Source organism: Myodes glareolus, chromosome 27 (assembly GCF_982192425.1).
Source record: "Myodes glareolus chromosome 27, mMyoGla1.1, whole genome shotgun sequence".
Lineage (NCBI taxonomy): Eukaryota > Metazoa > Chordata > Mammalia > Rodentia > Cricetidae > Myodes > Myodes glareolus.
The window spans coordinates 10,147,003-10,160,433 of NC_142052.1; the positions used below are offsets into that span (position 1 = coordinate 10,147,003).

The window sequence follows — 13,431 nt, forward strand, 5'->3', positions numbered from 1 at the left end:
GTTTAGTAAGTTTATACTTTGACATCAAAGGTAACAAATATTCTTGAGTATTTTTGAATGGCAGTATCTTATAAAATAGCCTATATATCTTATTCCCAAACTGAAATTATAGCATTACATGGAGTTTGATTCATTAGATTTTAAATGGCTTAACAAAAATAATTTAATATTCCTTAAAATAAGGTAAAATTTCATACTATGGACAGTAAGTGTATGCTAAAATATAGTACTGTTGATATTAAAACAAAATAAGATTAGGTTTATTTGCTCAAATTTACTTATCTGTGTAGAATATTAATACCATGAAAAATTCAATGTGCAACACTATAACTGATTAATGCCAAAGCTGGAAGGAAGATTGGGCTTCCCCCAACACACTGTCCTGTATTTAATGTATGTTCAATTTTGCAGGCTGTCATTTCTGTTAAACATGAGCCTGAACAAACCCAAGTGCATACCAAGAGACACATTCCAAACATGGAAGAGCTAAGTAAGTTCTGCTGCTATTCCTACTGACAACAAGGAGAGTAGATGGCCCAGTTCTCAAACGAATAAATCAATAAGATGTTCTCTCCTGTTTTCCTAATTTAATTAAAATGCCATCAAGGAGTCTGCACTAAAATAAAAATGAGAGAAACAATTACAACTTTAGTATTTATGAAATTAAATAAATATAAGCAAGACAATATTAAAATGCAAATATTATTCATTATCTACAAAGAAGCAATTCTCTTGGCAGTTAAACTGGGATCAGGATATAAGTAGGCTACCCAGCCCCTCAGCTACAAAAGCAAATAGTTCTTAGATGTTTAATGTTATTCTCCTATATATTCTTAAAATACATGGTATCATTTTTTTTTGTAATAAAACTTAGGTGACAGTGTTTATCTTTACAGGCATTTATGATTAAGTTATCAGAGATCTACCTGCTGTTTACTATCTCCCCAGAACTCTATTTCTGAAAATAGCCATTGCCACCTCTTTTCTAAGTCTTAAATCAGAATAATTCTTCAAATAAGGATCTAGGGCAAGGCTCGGTGCCCCACTGGTACTTCATGTGCCAAAAATCACACGGGAATTTGGATCATTTCAGGCAGGAGAGAGATATTTTGTGACACACAACTAAAAAATGTCTTGGCTTAACTAAACACCGAAAAAAACAGAAGAAAATATGTTTTAAAGTTTGCACTAAAATGGAGTTGAGACCAACTTTCTGTATGCTTCTAACCAGCTAGGCTATCCTGCCTCTCCCTTGAAATGAAATTCTTAATTCTGGGTAGAATGGCCACTTATCACAAAATTCTTACAATTTTAGTGTCCCCCCTGCTACAAAAGCTAAACAACTGCTTTTGAATTATATGTAATATACACATACATATTCACATAATGTTTGCATGAATGACTCTGAACGTATACAAATACCCATGAAAATTATGGAGGATTGAGTGACAAACGTCCTCAAAGGCTCAGACATTGAAGATTTGGTTCCCAGTTGTTGTCTCTTAGGAACTATTGAGGAGGACCATGATTGCTCAAGGGAAAAGGAGCACCTTTGATGGAAGAAGGATGAGCATCCTTGCTGGAGTAAGCAGAACTATCACTTTCTGTTTGCTCTCTCTTTTCTCAGACTTGAGTTTGAATACGTGATCTCTCAGCTTCCTGCTCTAGCTGCCATGTCTGTTCAGTGTCATGATTGCCTAGCATGACAGACTTCTTTCCCTTGGTAACCAATCCCAAATGAGCTCTCCTATCACCTACCTTGGTCTTTATATCTTAACCCAGGAACAGAGAAGCTAACAAACACAGACATATATGCCTGGATAAATACCCATTCATGTATGCAGGTGTGTATGCGTGTATATTTATGAATGTGTGTCTGTGTGTGTGCTTATATATACATACATCCGTATATCAAATATATACTACTACACTTGAGAAGAGAAACACTGGCCTAACTTCATTCTCTTCACTGGGTTATCATTTTAAAGTTTTTAACTTGTATATATGCTCAGTCTCTCCTAGCAACTGTCTTTTATTACAGAGTAGTTGTGAAGGAATCTATCTGTTGTATGGCATCCCCACTCTTAGGAAAAGGGAGACACATTTTTTTCCATTCCTACTTAAACAGAAAGAGGACTTAGATAAATGAACCTCTTTTATATCGGACCTACACCCAATTAAATACTATTATTTAAGAACATTTCATCACCTAGCACACTTTTCTGTGTTTCCCAAAATAAAACATTGGAACTTCTTTAGTTTAGCCATTTTCATAAATACACTCTTTAAAAGTAAACAATGGCCAGTTTCCTGGATTCTATACTTTGTATTCCAGATCAATCTTAATAAATTTTGGAACTTATTGAATATTTTGAGCAAAGTTTTGATAGAAAAGATAAAAATCTGCTGAAAACACTCTCATTCTTGTAATTCCTCTTTTGGCTGTTCATCTGAATAGAGCAAATTTGACAGTCAGCTTTGTGTCTTGTTGCCAGTGCTACATCGCTCAGGAACAAGAGCTGGAAAGTCATTCACTTAAGTTTCTTGAGGTCCATTGTGTGAAAGGCCTTGTACAAGGGACTCATGGGAAGCAGTTCATATGAACCTCACTACCAAAGATCTGTAATTATATCTGTGATGCTAGACAAAACGACACCTGAAATCAGACTTACTGGCACAGGCAGTGCCTCCACGCATGCCCCAAACAAAATGCGTTCGTACAGGGGTGTAGCTTCCAGTGTAGAATCAGGGCTGAGCGCCTACAGTCAAGGCACATAGTTCTGTGAGTATTAAAAAAATGCATAAAATGTGAGGGAGAGCTAAATTGCTGCGAGATAACTGTGAGGTTCAGCATACCTGCTGTTTTACGTTGGTAAATATATCTTCTGACTTCATTTGATTGTACCCAGTCCCACATTTTTACATGTGAACAAGAAAGATCTGTGGAATGTATTTCAAACTCATTTAATGAAAACGGAAAATAAAGACTCAACAGCAATCAGAGAAAACCCGTTAGTGTAAATAAAAGGCCATCTTAGCTTCTCCAGTATAAACCAAGCTTTTTAAGGCTCACCAAAGTGAAAGGTTGGCTTATTTTACTTTCTTTTCTAATACGTTGACAGTGTACATGTATCATGGCAATATTAACATTCAAATACATCAGGATGGGAAGAGTGCCATACTGTCAATCATCCAATTTTCGTGAACGCTTTCAGAAATTGCACGGGGCAGCGGAAACATGATCTTGCTTCTGGGGTGGCAAACAGCCCACCACCATTAGATAGCTTCAGCGCCATGTCCTGCATCCTGGTAAATGTAACTCAATCAGCTCTGCTTGAGCACAGGGTTTTAATTTTTATCCTGGCATGGTCCAGTCCTAAAATATTCTAAAGCTTTTGCTTGTTTAAAGCTTCAACGTGATTATTCTTATAAAATAATTAGTGACATGTGAGCTTCTTTCTGATAGACTCAATTCAGAGGGACGTGAAGCAGCTTTTCATGTTCACTGAATTCACATTCAAAACACTGTGTTTTTTAAGCCGCATAATGGGGTGAATTTAAAGACTTCATGGTTTTTAAACTATATTTGATCCTGTTACTAACCACCAGCGATTTTAGAAAGGCTTTTTATGGGTTGTTCTTAGGCATAAAAACTTGGAATTTTATTCAGTAGGCAACAACTATGTGTCCCTGTTTTGTTCTGTTTTTAGGAATTATGATAATTATTAAGAAAAAAAACTAAAAGATCAGCATGAATGACTATCTAAGTCCGGAGATCTGGACCACTCGTCCTGCGCCGTAAAGTGACACTCTGTGGCAAACTGATACACGGTGTTAAGCACTGTCTTGTATTCTGCCCTGCCTTGAAAGCAGACGCCGGATGGAAGGTGGCAGGACCCCTGTTGGAGCTATCACAGCAGAAATTCCACAGAATGGAAAACTAAATTATTCACCAGCCAATCAGGGTTCCCCGGAGTTCTCAAAGCATTCTGAACCGTTAAAACATCAAAGAGAGCTATTGACCTATGTGATATAATGACCTAAAATATAAATGTAGCAGGAGATAGCCCCTTAATAATTGTACAGTACAAGTGTTTCACCCATTGACTCTAACTTCTCTGCTTCTTAAAGTTAAGCGTGCACTTACCTGGGAAAATAATTTCCCCTGAAACACAAATAAGACTAACTCATGAAGCCTGTAACTTAGGTTATTAAGAGCCACTCTCACATTGATGACATAGCCAGTCGTAGTAATGGATCTTCGAGCAGCTCATGGCTAAACTTAGCAAAAGGAATCTCTTTCTCTCCCAACTGTACAAGCTACGAAAAGTGGCAGATCACACATCCACATCTGGCCAAGGGAGTCACCGGCAATTTGTTACGTGGTGAAATGGCACTCTCCTATATACTGCAGCTGCCTGCAGTTGCAAGGCTCTCTAGCAAAGCCAACTTCATGCTTGCTTGTCTGGGTCCTGGGATCTGCGCTCAATGCTTCCCTCGTTACGTGTTTAATTTACATCATCTTAACCTGTATGGTCAAATAAATCATACATGATGTGCAAATTCCTTTGCATTTAAAATGAAACAAGGAAAAGACATGTTTTCGGAAATAAAGTCAACGGCAGCCAAGATTTTTCCTCACTTCAACAAGCTCTGTGGCTAAAACTGTCCTGCAAAAGCCCATGTCAGAACCATACTTTTTCTTCCCAATTTCCATATGATACCCTACTCCATGTTCACAGGCTATGACTGCAGTCACACTGCACCTTGTCGGCAAGAGGAAACTGTGTAGGCATGCTGGCATCGTGACTGTCCTTATATTTGAGATGACAAACATTATCTGATTTGACATCATGATGGAAGATGGAGATTAGTACATTTCTAAGAAAATTTAAATTTATATTATGTCATTAGAAATGTGAGTTTCAATGTGTGTGTGTTTTCATAATTTGTAGGGCCTTCTTTTCAGAGAGTTGCATGAACAGCATTCTGAAATCTGCTAGTCTGAGAAAAGATCTCATATAACCCTTCCAAGACGGCCTAATACTTTCCATATAGCCAGCGATGACCTTGTACTTCTGCATCCTCTTCCTAAGTTCTGGGATAATAGGCACATATAATAGGCCGCCACACCCATATCACCTCCTTTATGTGGCACTGGAGATTGACCTCCAGACTTCATGCATGGTAGACGGACAGATTATTGACTCCGCTAAATCTTTAGGGACATTTTAGTTAAAAATAATAAGAATAACAAACTAAAGAGCTCCATCCCTGCCCTGCTTTTACACTCTTTCCATCTCCTCTCCTGTGGGATTCCCTGAGCTCTGAGGGGAGGGATTTGATGGAGATATATCATTTAGAACTATGTGTTCCAAGTCTCTCTGTATAATGCCTGGCTCTGGGTCTCTGCATCTGTTCCCATCTGCTGCAGAAGGACGCTTCTCTGATGATTCCTGAGTCAGGCGCTGCTCTTTGAGTATAACAGAGTAGCATTAGGAGTCTCGTCTATTCTTTTTTTCTTCCTTCCGTCCTTCTTTTCTTCCTTTCTTCCTTTCTTTCTTTTTGATCAATACTATTTGGTTTACTCCAGATCTCTGGGCTATCTAGTTTCTGGTTCTTGGTCATGCAAGCTGTGTTAGACGTGCAGTCTATCTCATGAAGTGGGCCAAGTATACCAGCAGAATGCAACCCTTTAAATTGAGTAAGGCTCATATGAGCTCACAGAGTATGCAGCAGCACAGAGCCTGCATGGGCCTTTGCCAGGTCCTCTGAATATATATTATAGCCTTCAGTTTTCGTAGTTTTATGGGACTCCAGATTGTGTGAATAAGTGGGTCTCTGATTCCTGTGCTTTCTCTTGGGGTGCTGTTCTTTCAGTTGGTTTGCCTTGTCCAACTTTGATGTAATTGTTTTCTTTTATCTTACCATATTTTATTTTGTTGAAAAAGCTGATTCATACATGGAACAACTGTACATTAAAATTTATAAACCACTCATTTTAGTAACATCTCTATTAACAATATATTGTGATATTTTATAAGGTACAGTAAGTGTAAAGAGGGGTCTTTCACTTGTAAGATATATAATTGTAGGAAAGTAATAACGGTAATGACACAATGCAGTTTCCTATGATGGAAAGAAGATACCACCCACATCTGAATAGACTATGAAACAATTAGTTTATTAGCAATAAACATAGTGGTTTTCAACCTATCTGTCATGACCCCTCAAACAACCCTCTCTCTCTAGAAGTATTTACATTATGATTCATGACAGTACCAAAAATATGGTAGTGAAGTAGCAATGAGAATAATTTTATGATTGGAGGTCACCACAACATGAGGAACTGTATTAAAGGGCTGCAGTGTTAGGAAGGTTGAGAACCGCTGATTTAAAGGAATGGGGCGACCCCAGCTAAAACCCTAAACAGTAGTAGAGAGGGTGCCTGAACTGGCCTTCCCTTGTAATCAGATTGAGGACTACCTTAATTGTCATCCTAGAACCTTCATCCAGCAACTGATGGAAGCAGATGCAAGGATCCACAGCCAAGCATTGAGCCGAGCCTTTGGAGACCAGTGAGGAAAGTGAGGAACAATAATATAAGCAAAGGAGTCAAGCCCATGATGAAGATACCACACAGCTGATCTGAGCTAGTGGGAACTTGCTGACTCGATACTGATAGCGGGAGAACCTACACAGGCCCTCTGAATGTGGGTGACAGTTATGAGGCTTGGGCAACCTCTGAGGTCACTGGGAGAAGCTCCAGGATTCATCTCTGAGTGTTTGAACTGGCTTTGTGGAGCCCATTTTTAAATTTTTCAGGGATAACTTGCTCATCCTAAATATAGGGCAGAGGGCTTTGGTCCTGCCTCAAAGTGATGTGTCAGACTTGTTGGTTCCCCATGGGAAGCCTTACCCTCTCTGAAGAGTGGATGGGGGTGGGATTGGGGGGGGGAGGTGGGATGGGAGGAACAGAAGGAGTAGGAACTGATATAAGCATGTAAAATGAGAAAAGATTATTTTAAAAAGTAAATCAATTAATTTTTTTAAAAAAGAATGGCTTAGAACAGCAGCAAATGCTATAGTCTACATTCCAATCTGTGAGACTTAAAAGCTAATATAAATAAATCTACAAAAGCACAATATTTACAAATAATTTATTAAAGTTGTTAAATGTATAGGACATAATATTTTCAGCGTCTAACATATATTCCCTGGTTTTATTAGTTAGTTAACTAATAAATTCATTAATTGAATGCTAGATACTATTTATCCAGTGTCAAATACTCTGTTGAAAGTGCAAGAGAACCTACATGTTCTTGAAATCACAGATGACTAAGAGAACTTATGATATAAATTAATATGGATAATAATAACCTATGCACTCAGTATCATAAAAGCCAGGGACAAAGGAGCATCCAAAATATTTGAAATGCCTTGCTGAAAATTATGCAAAATTTTATCATTTTGTGTAGAAGATCTTCTATCCCAAGTCCACAGTGCAAATTTAGACATAGGAATATTCACTTCAGGTGGCACACTGGCCAGGAATCAGGAGCAATTCATTAAAACATATGAAAGCTCTCTCTCTCTCTCTCTCTCTCTCTCTCCTGAGCATCTTGTACTATCATAGGGAAGGCATGTCCCAAGCTAATGAGATCAGATACAGGAAAAGATGAATAATACAGCATAGGAAATTATTGAAAATGAAACATGGTTAAAAACATGTTTCTAGGTGATCTGTATGTCTTGCTACATTACTACTGGGGTACACGCCATTATCCTCAAGAACCTTGTCATTGGTTCGAGCCATCATGACTGGCACTTGCTAATGAATGAATGGATAATCACTAAAGACACCGTGTGAGAAGCGAGGCAAATGAATTGTTTTCATTGTTATTGGGTTGAGGATGAAAACGTGTGTACAGAATTGTGTCTCCTCAAGCAAGTTGGGTCTGTGGAAATCTACATTGTTGCAAAAACTTACAAACTCACACCATAAGATCAAGGAACAGGCTGACACATTTAGGTTGATTAATTCAGTTTTGGAAGCATTTCTCTATTTTTTTTTCCTTGGGATTGAGTTAGGCCTCGTGGTATCATTGAACTTACAGTGGTTAATGTAAAAGCCAATGTGACATTACAAAAATGACAGATTCTTCTGTCTCACTTTCATTATCAACAAAGTTGACTGTCTTCAGTGTGTACCTTGTAATGTTCCAAAGCATAAATACACTATGGAATGACGAAAATGTAGCTAATTACCATGCGCTTCACTTCAGAGTTATTATTTTATGGTGAGAACAATTTATAGCCATTATCTAAACAGCTTTCAAAGTGTGACGTGTTATTAGCTGTAGTCACCGTGTAGTACAAGTCTGCCAAAAATGTCTATGGAAGTTAAGCAATTAGAATTATGCCTCTCATTTCAAAGTGCTTAGAGTGAGAAACTTTGGAACACTAAGTCCTAAACAAGATGTCTTCCTCAGACCTCTCCCCTCAGGACTTGGCAAGCTGTGCAGAGGGAGGAAGTGGTGGGAATCTTGTAAGAGCCACAAAGAACGGTGACTCGAAGGAAACGGGGATTGACTCACACGTGAGCTCACGATGTGGCGGCACTCACAGGGGCTGCACAGGTTCAGGTCTGATGGACTCTCAGTGCAGACAGGGGGAAGTGAACATCGGCCCCATCACAAGCCCCAAAACAAACTCCAATGACAACTGCTTGCAAAAGAAGAATTAGTTTTCTCACAGAGAGTTTCTTTCACTGGGTGCATAAACCACACTTCTGGGTAGGCCCCATGTCCAGCAAATCGATGGTCAACACAAAGTGAATTTAATGGGGTTGTGTAGATTTTTTTTTCTCATATTGCTTTGTTTGGGCATGTTTTTTCTTGCTATGTCTTTGCTTGTATATTATCATTTTAAATTTTGTGTGTTTCTTTTTTTTATTTTACTTTGTTGATTTTTTTTTCCTGTTTTGTTTGTTTCTGAAGCCATAGAGAAAGAAAGGAGGCCAGGAGCTGGGTAGGTGGGCAGGTGGGGAAGATCTAAGAAGAACTGGGGATGGCTAAACTTGGTCAGAATATAACAAAATATGTCTATAAAAGATAAAAAAGCACGTTATTTAACATCGTAAGTATGTAAATAAACTAGTGCTGTTCTTATGCCAATAGCCATGATACTAGCAAAGCTTCAGTTGAGATAATACGATTGAAAACTATGTAAGGAAACAATTGTACATTGCAGACATCATTTTTGTCTCAAAGAAGGATTATAAAGTTGAGATAGAAATTGTTGTTGTTGTTGTTGTTTTTTAAGCTCCATAAGTGTCTTAAGCCACCCGTAAATTTGAAGAGAAACAATCCAGAGACTAGTCATGGTTTCACCTGAGTCCCCAGCTCAGGCCTTTTCCTTCAGAACCTGTCCCTTGCGGAGATATAAAGCTAGAGACTGGATTAAATTTCTTCCCCCGAGTCAGCTGGGGAAAGAGAATGAAGCCATGCCAATTGACATTCTTTTCAGGGCTTAATTTTATGGATACCCACTAAGGAAAAATGGGAAATTGAATTTTCTTCACAAATCCTTGTGAATAACAAAAACACTGCTAACTAATAAACAAGGTATTTTTTAATCTCTCCAGTAAGCTGGCAGCTGCTGTGGTAGGTGAGGCAGTGACAGAGCCCTGGGTTATAACTCTGCCCCATAGCTCAAAAGAAAGTAAACAAAAACAAAACCCAACAGGAGGCAAAGCCTGGGACAGGTCAGGTGGTGTTTTTTGTTGGCGACGATATGTAATAGGAAAGGAAAGGCATATATAACCTTTTCCTTTTTACCTGTTACAATTTGGGGGACTCTGTGACCCCGAAAGACAACTGCACGGCCATTTTGCAACCACTGTCGGGAAACAGTTGATTTTGCCATTATAACAAACTTTCCCTTCTGCAGAGGCTTGAATCTGTGGAGGAGTTTCTGTTCCCTGTCCTTATCAATCTCGAACTACAGAAACACATTTCAGTTCTCCCCCTCCCCCAAAGATTGAAGCAGGCTCACATCTGACGAGCATCTTTCTGCTCAGAGCCTAGCAGAGAAACTCTTTGAGTCTCCTTTGCCTCAGTCAGGGTTGCCAGCGTCTACACTTTGAATGTTTAAGGAGATTCAGAAGTTTATGTATTCCGTGAGCAAGCATGTGATGTGCCTCTACTGGAAGCAAATAGCTCATAACTTCAAATCCTGAAACTCTCAGGAGCAAGCCTGCCCTTGCCATTTGGGTTCTGCAGATGGCACCTGTTTTCCAGCTCACTGGGGAGCCTCTGCTAACCACTGGTAACAATGGGACTTCTGTCTGACTTGAAAACTTTCCTGTCCCCTTTCAGCTGAGGTGGAGACAGTCACTAAACCACCGATGGCAGGTATCTGTCCTTTTAATATGCTCATATTAGGAAACACTTCATTCATGGAGCGGATGGTCCAGCAAAGAGGCAAGAGGGAGGTCAAACAAAATGGTTGAAAGAAATGCCATTTTCAAATATTTTGAAATGCTAACATATGATGGGCTAAGATAATAAAATTAAAGAGACTGTGGAAATGAAAACATCCTAAAATAATTTCGAAAACAGAACAGGCAATCAAACATTTCTCTAAGACTAGGTTTAGACACTTTGGGCAATTTCGACATAAATCCTAACTTCGGCCTATTTTTCTAGCCACCTCTTCTTTCCCTCCTCACGCATAATAACTAAACTAACAAAGCCCACCTGCTAGTCCCACTAAACAAACACTCAAGGAGGGAGATGATCACCCAGTACACACTTTCCCCATGACTTCTGACCTCTCTAATTATCTGTGTTTTCTTATAACCTCAAATCACAGTTAATCAAATCCTTGGTCAGTGTCTCATCTCCTTCTGCATTTGATCTAATATTTATTACTCCAGTCCATTTGCGAAATGAGTGCTTTTTCAACTGGCCACAAATTAAACCCAGAGTGAAGCGAAGTTTGATTTTCCTGCATCTGTATTCCAAGGGCCTTGGCAGGGAGGGAGGAGTTAATGCCTCGGTAGAGCTGAATTCCCTTTGCCTTTACCAATTCCTTCGCTCAGCTCATGGTCCCGCATGGTGCTCATGCTAAAAGCACTCATAAGGGCCATATTATGCAAAGTGTAACTTAATTTCTGAGGCATTGCTTTTAACCCGCCACTCTGCGTTCCCATCCATGACTGGTAATTCTTAAGTAACGAGCAGTTTTGATCAGAACTTATAAGACACCAAATATTTTGTTTGGAAAACATCCCAATTAATAGGTGTTTTGTAATCTTCTGAAGCATTCTTTTTCACCAACACAATTTTATCTGGAAAAAAAAAAAAGGAGGTTCAAATTCCAAGTTCTAGAAAAAATATTCATTACCAATGACTTTCAACACGGGAACAAGGAGGGCAGTGGTTAACTATGGCATTTCCTTCAACTTCCATGATCATGAGATTCTCAGTGAGTAATGAAGCAGTCTCTTGAAGAAGAGAAAAACAGAAAAAAAGATGCTAGCTAATTATTTTTAAAAAATAGAACTCAATCAGAAACACCTTGAGAAAAATAGTAAAATTTGTGTGTTTGGATATTTTATTTATTTACTCTCCAGTTAAGTAATTTCCCTTAAAGAAGTCGCTAATTCCTGGTCGTAAGTCCATTTTGAGGGGGAAATGATCACGATGAAGTGAGACTCACCATTCCCTTGTTCCATCAAATCTGTCCTAACTTCAAGTCTATTTTATCCATTCTGAACGGCCCTTTCAAAACAGACACACTGGTTTGACCTAAGAAGAACATCTCTCCACAAAAGATATTTTAACAAGGACCCTCCGTAGCTGCCTCTGTAGTCTTTAAAGAAAAGATAAGAGTTACGTAACTTCTTGTGAAGTTGAAAGTATGGTTTTTCTGGAAAATCAAGTACAACACCCAGAAAAACTTCATTCCTCATGCTCTTTCTCAATCTGGAATGGGGTGAAGCGAAAAGCCACTGAGTTATTTGGTGCAATAAGCGCAGGACCGTCATCATAGGAAGCCTGCGAGCAATTGAACATGTGGCAGCCCTTGCAGTTGAGAGCTGGAAGTGTGAGAAGTTTCGGGAAATCAGTTGCAAATAGAATTCAAGACGTAAGCTGGATGGCTGAGTACAGTGGGAACAGGGCACTGGGTGAGAAATGCAGAGTATTTCACCATTCTTTAAGGACCAACACTGAAAGATCAATACAGTACTCCTGACTTTTAGCTGCAAGAATGGATGCGGAAAAAGCAGGGTTTTGTTGGCGCATGCGGCAGGTTCAGTCAAGCCATGCCGTAGGCCACAAGTTCTATTGTAGTGACTCAAGAATCCGCATTGTCACACCTGCAGCTACGACCTTATGGTTCTGACAAACTCCTACGTCTTGCTCCTACATCTACACTCCCGTCTTGCTTCTGCTTTAGCTAAGAAGAGGGCTTAAAGGTAATTATCTCTCAGGAGGAGGGAAGTATATAAAAACAAATGAAGACAACAACTGTACTGAATCCTGCCAAAGTCTGCTGAGATCAGAGCAGAAATCTAAGACCCCAAAGGTTTTCATGTTTTCCAATGTTAATTGCATCAAAGTTTTGAGAATAGGGCTTTTGTAAAATGAACTTCTTCGTGTATCAAATTACAGACATCAACTTTGGTATAAATTATTTGTTCTGTACAATTCTGCAATGCTTTCCCACTGTGTTTGTTGACGTTCTAGAGAACCGTTCTTTCTTTAGAATCAATATGGGATCTTCTTTTCCTTGAAATAATCTTACTCATTATTCTTTTATTTTTCATGGAACACACAAACATTTTCAAGATTAGACTTTTAAGAGGCAAAATGGATTTACTTTAATTCATCCTTTTCTGCATTGACAAGGGTAAACTTACCTTCCTGCTCTGCAGAAGAAACATCTTAGAAATATCTTAGTGCCCTGAAAAATACATTCAGTAGAAAGGTGAAATGCTTAAAAATGCTAACAGTGGTATTTGGCTATGGTAATTCGCTATTGGAACTCTCCAGATAATCCCAAAGTGGCCTGAATTCCTTTGCAGGATGAGCGTCTATAGAGGCAGACAGAAAGCCTCTTGTCATTTGTAACCTTAATCCCCTGCCAAAGCATGAAAAGTGCTTGGGATAACAAGGATGGGATCACTAAAATCAACATGATTTTGGAGTTTATATTCTTAACAATGCTAACTGATCAATAGGCTTTCAGGCACTGACAAATACAATAAGATCTGTTTGACAAATCAATCTAGTGCAGTGTAGACCCTCCTCCCCTCTCCCAACCCCTCCCCCCATCCTCCTCCTGAGTCTACATTCACGGGGTCAGGGGAGAACTTGGTTGCAGACAGTATGAGAGCTATCATGGTGATGCTTAGATAACTTT

The 13,431-nt window shown here is 39.0% G+C and overlaps 1 protein-coding gene across 2 annotated transcripts in view; it reads left to right on the forward strand.

The window, feature by feature from the left end:
- Sema3a (semaphorin 3A) overlaps positions 1-13,431 on the forward strand; it is a 475,159-nt gene that overhangs the window by 248,812 nt on the left and 212,916 nt on the right. The gene's annotated exons all lie outside the window — the stretch shown is intronic.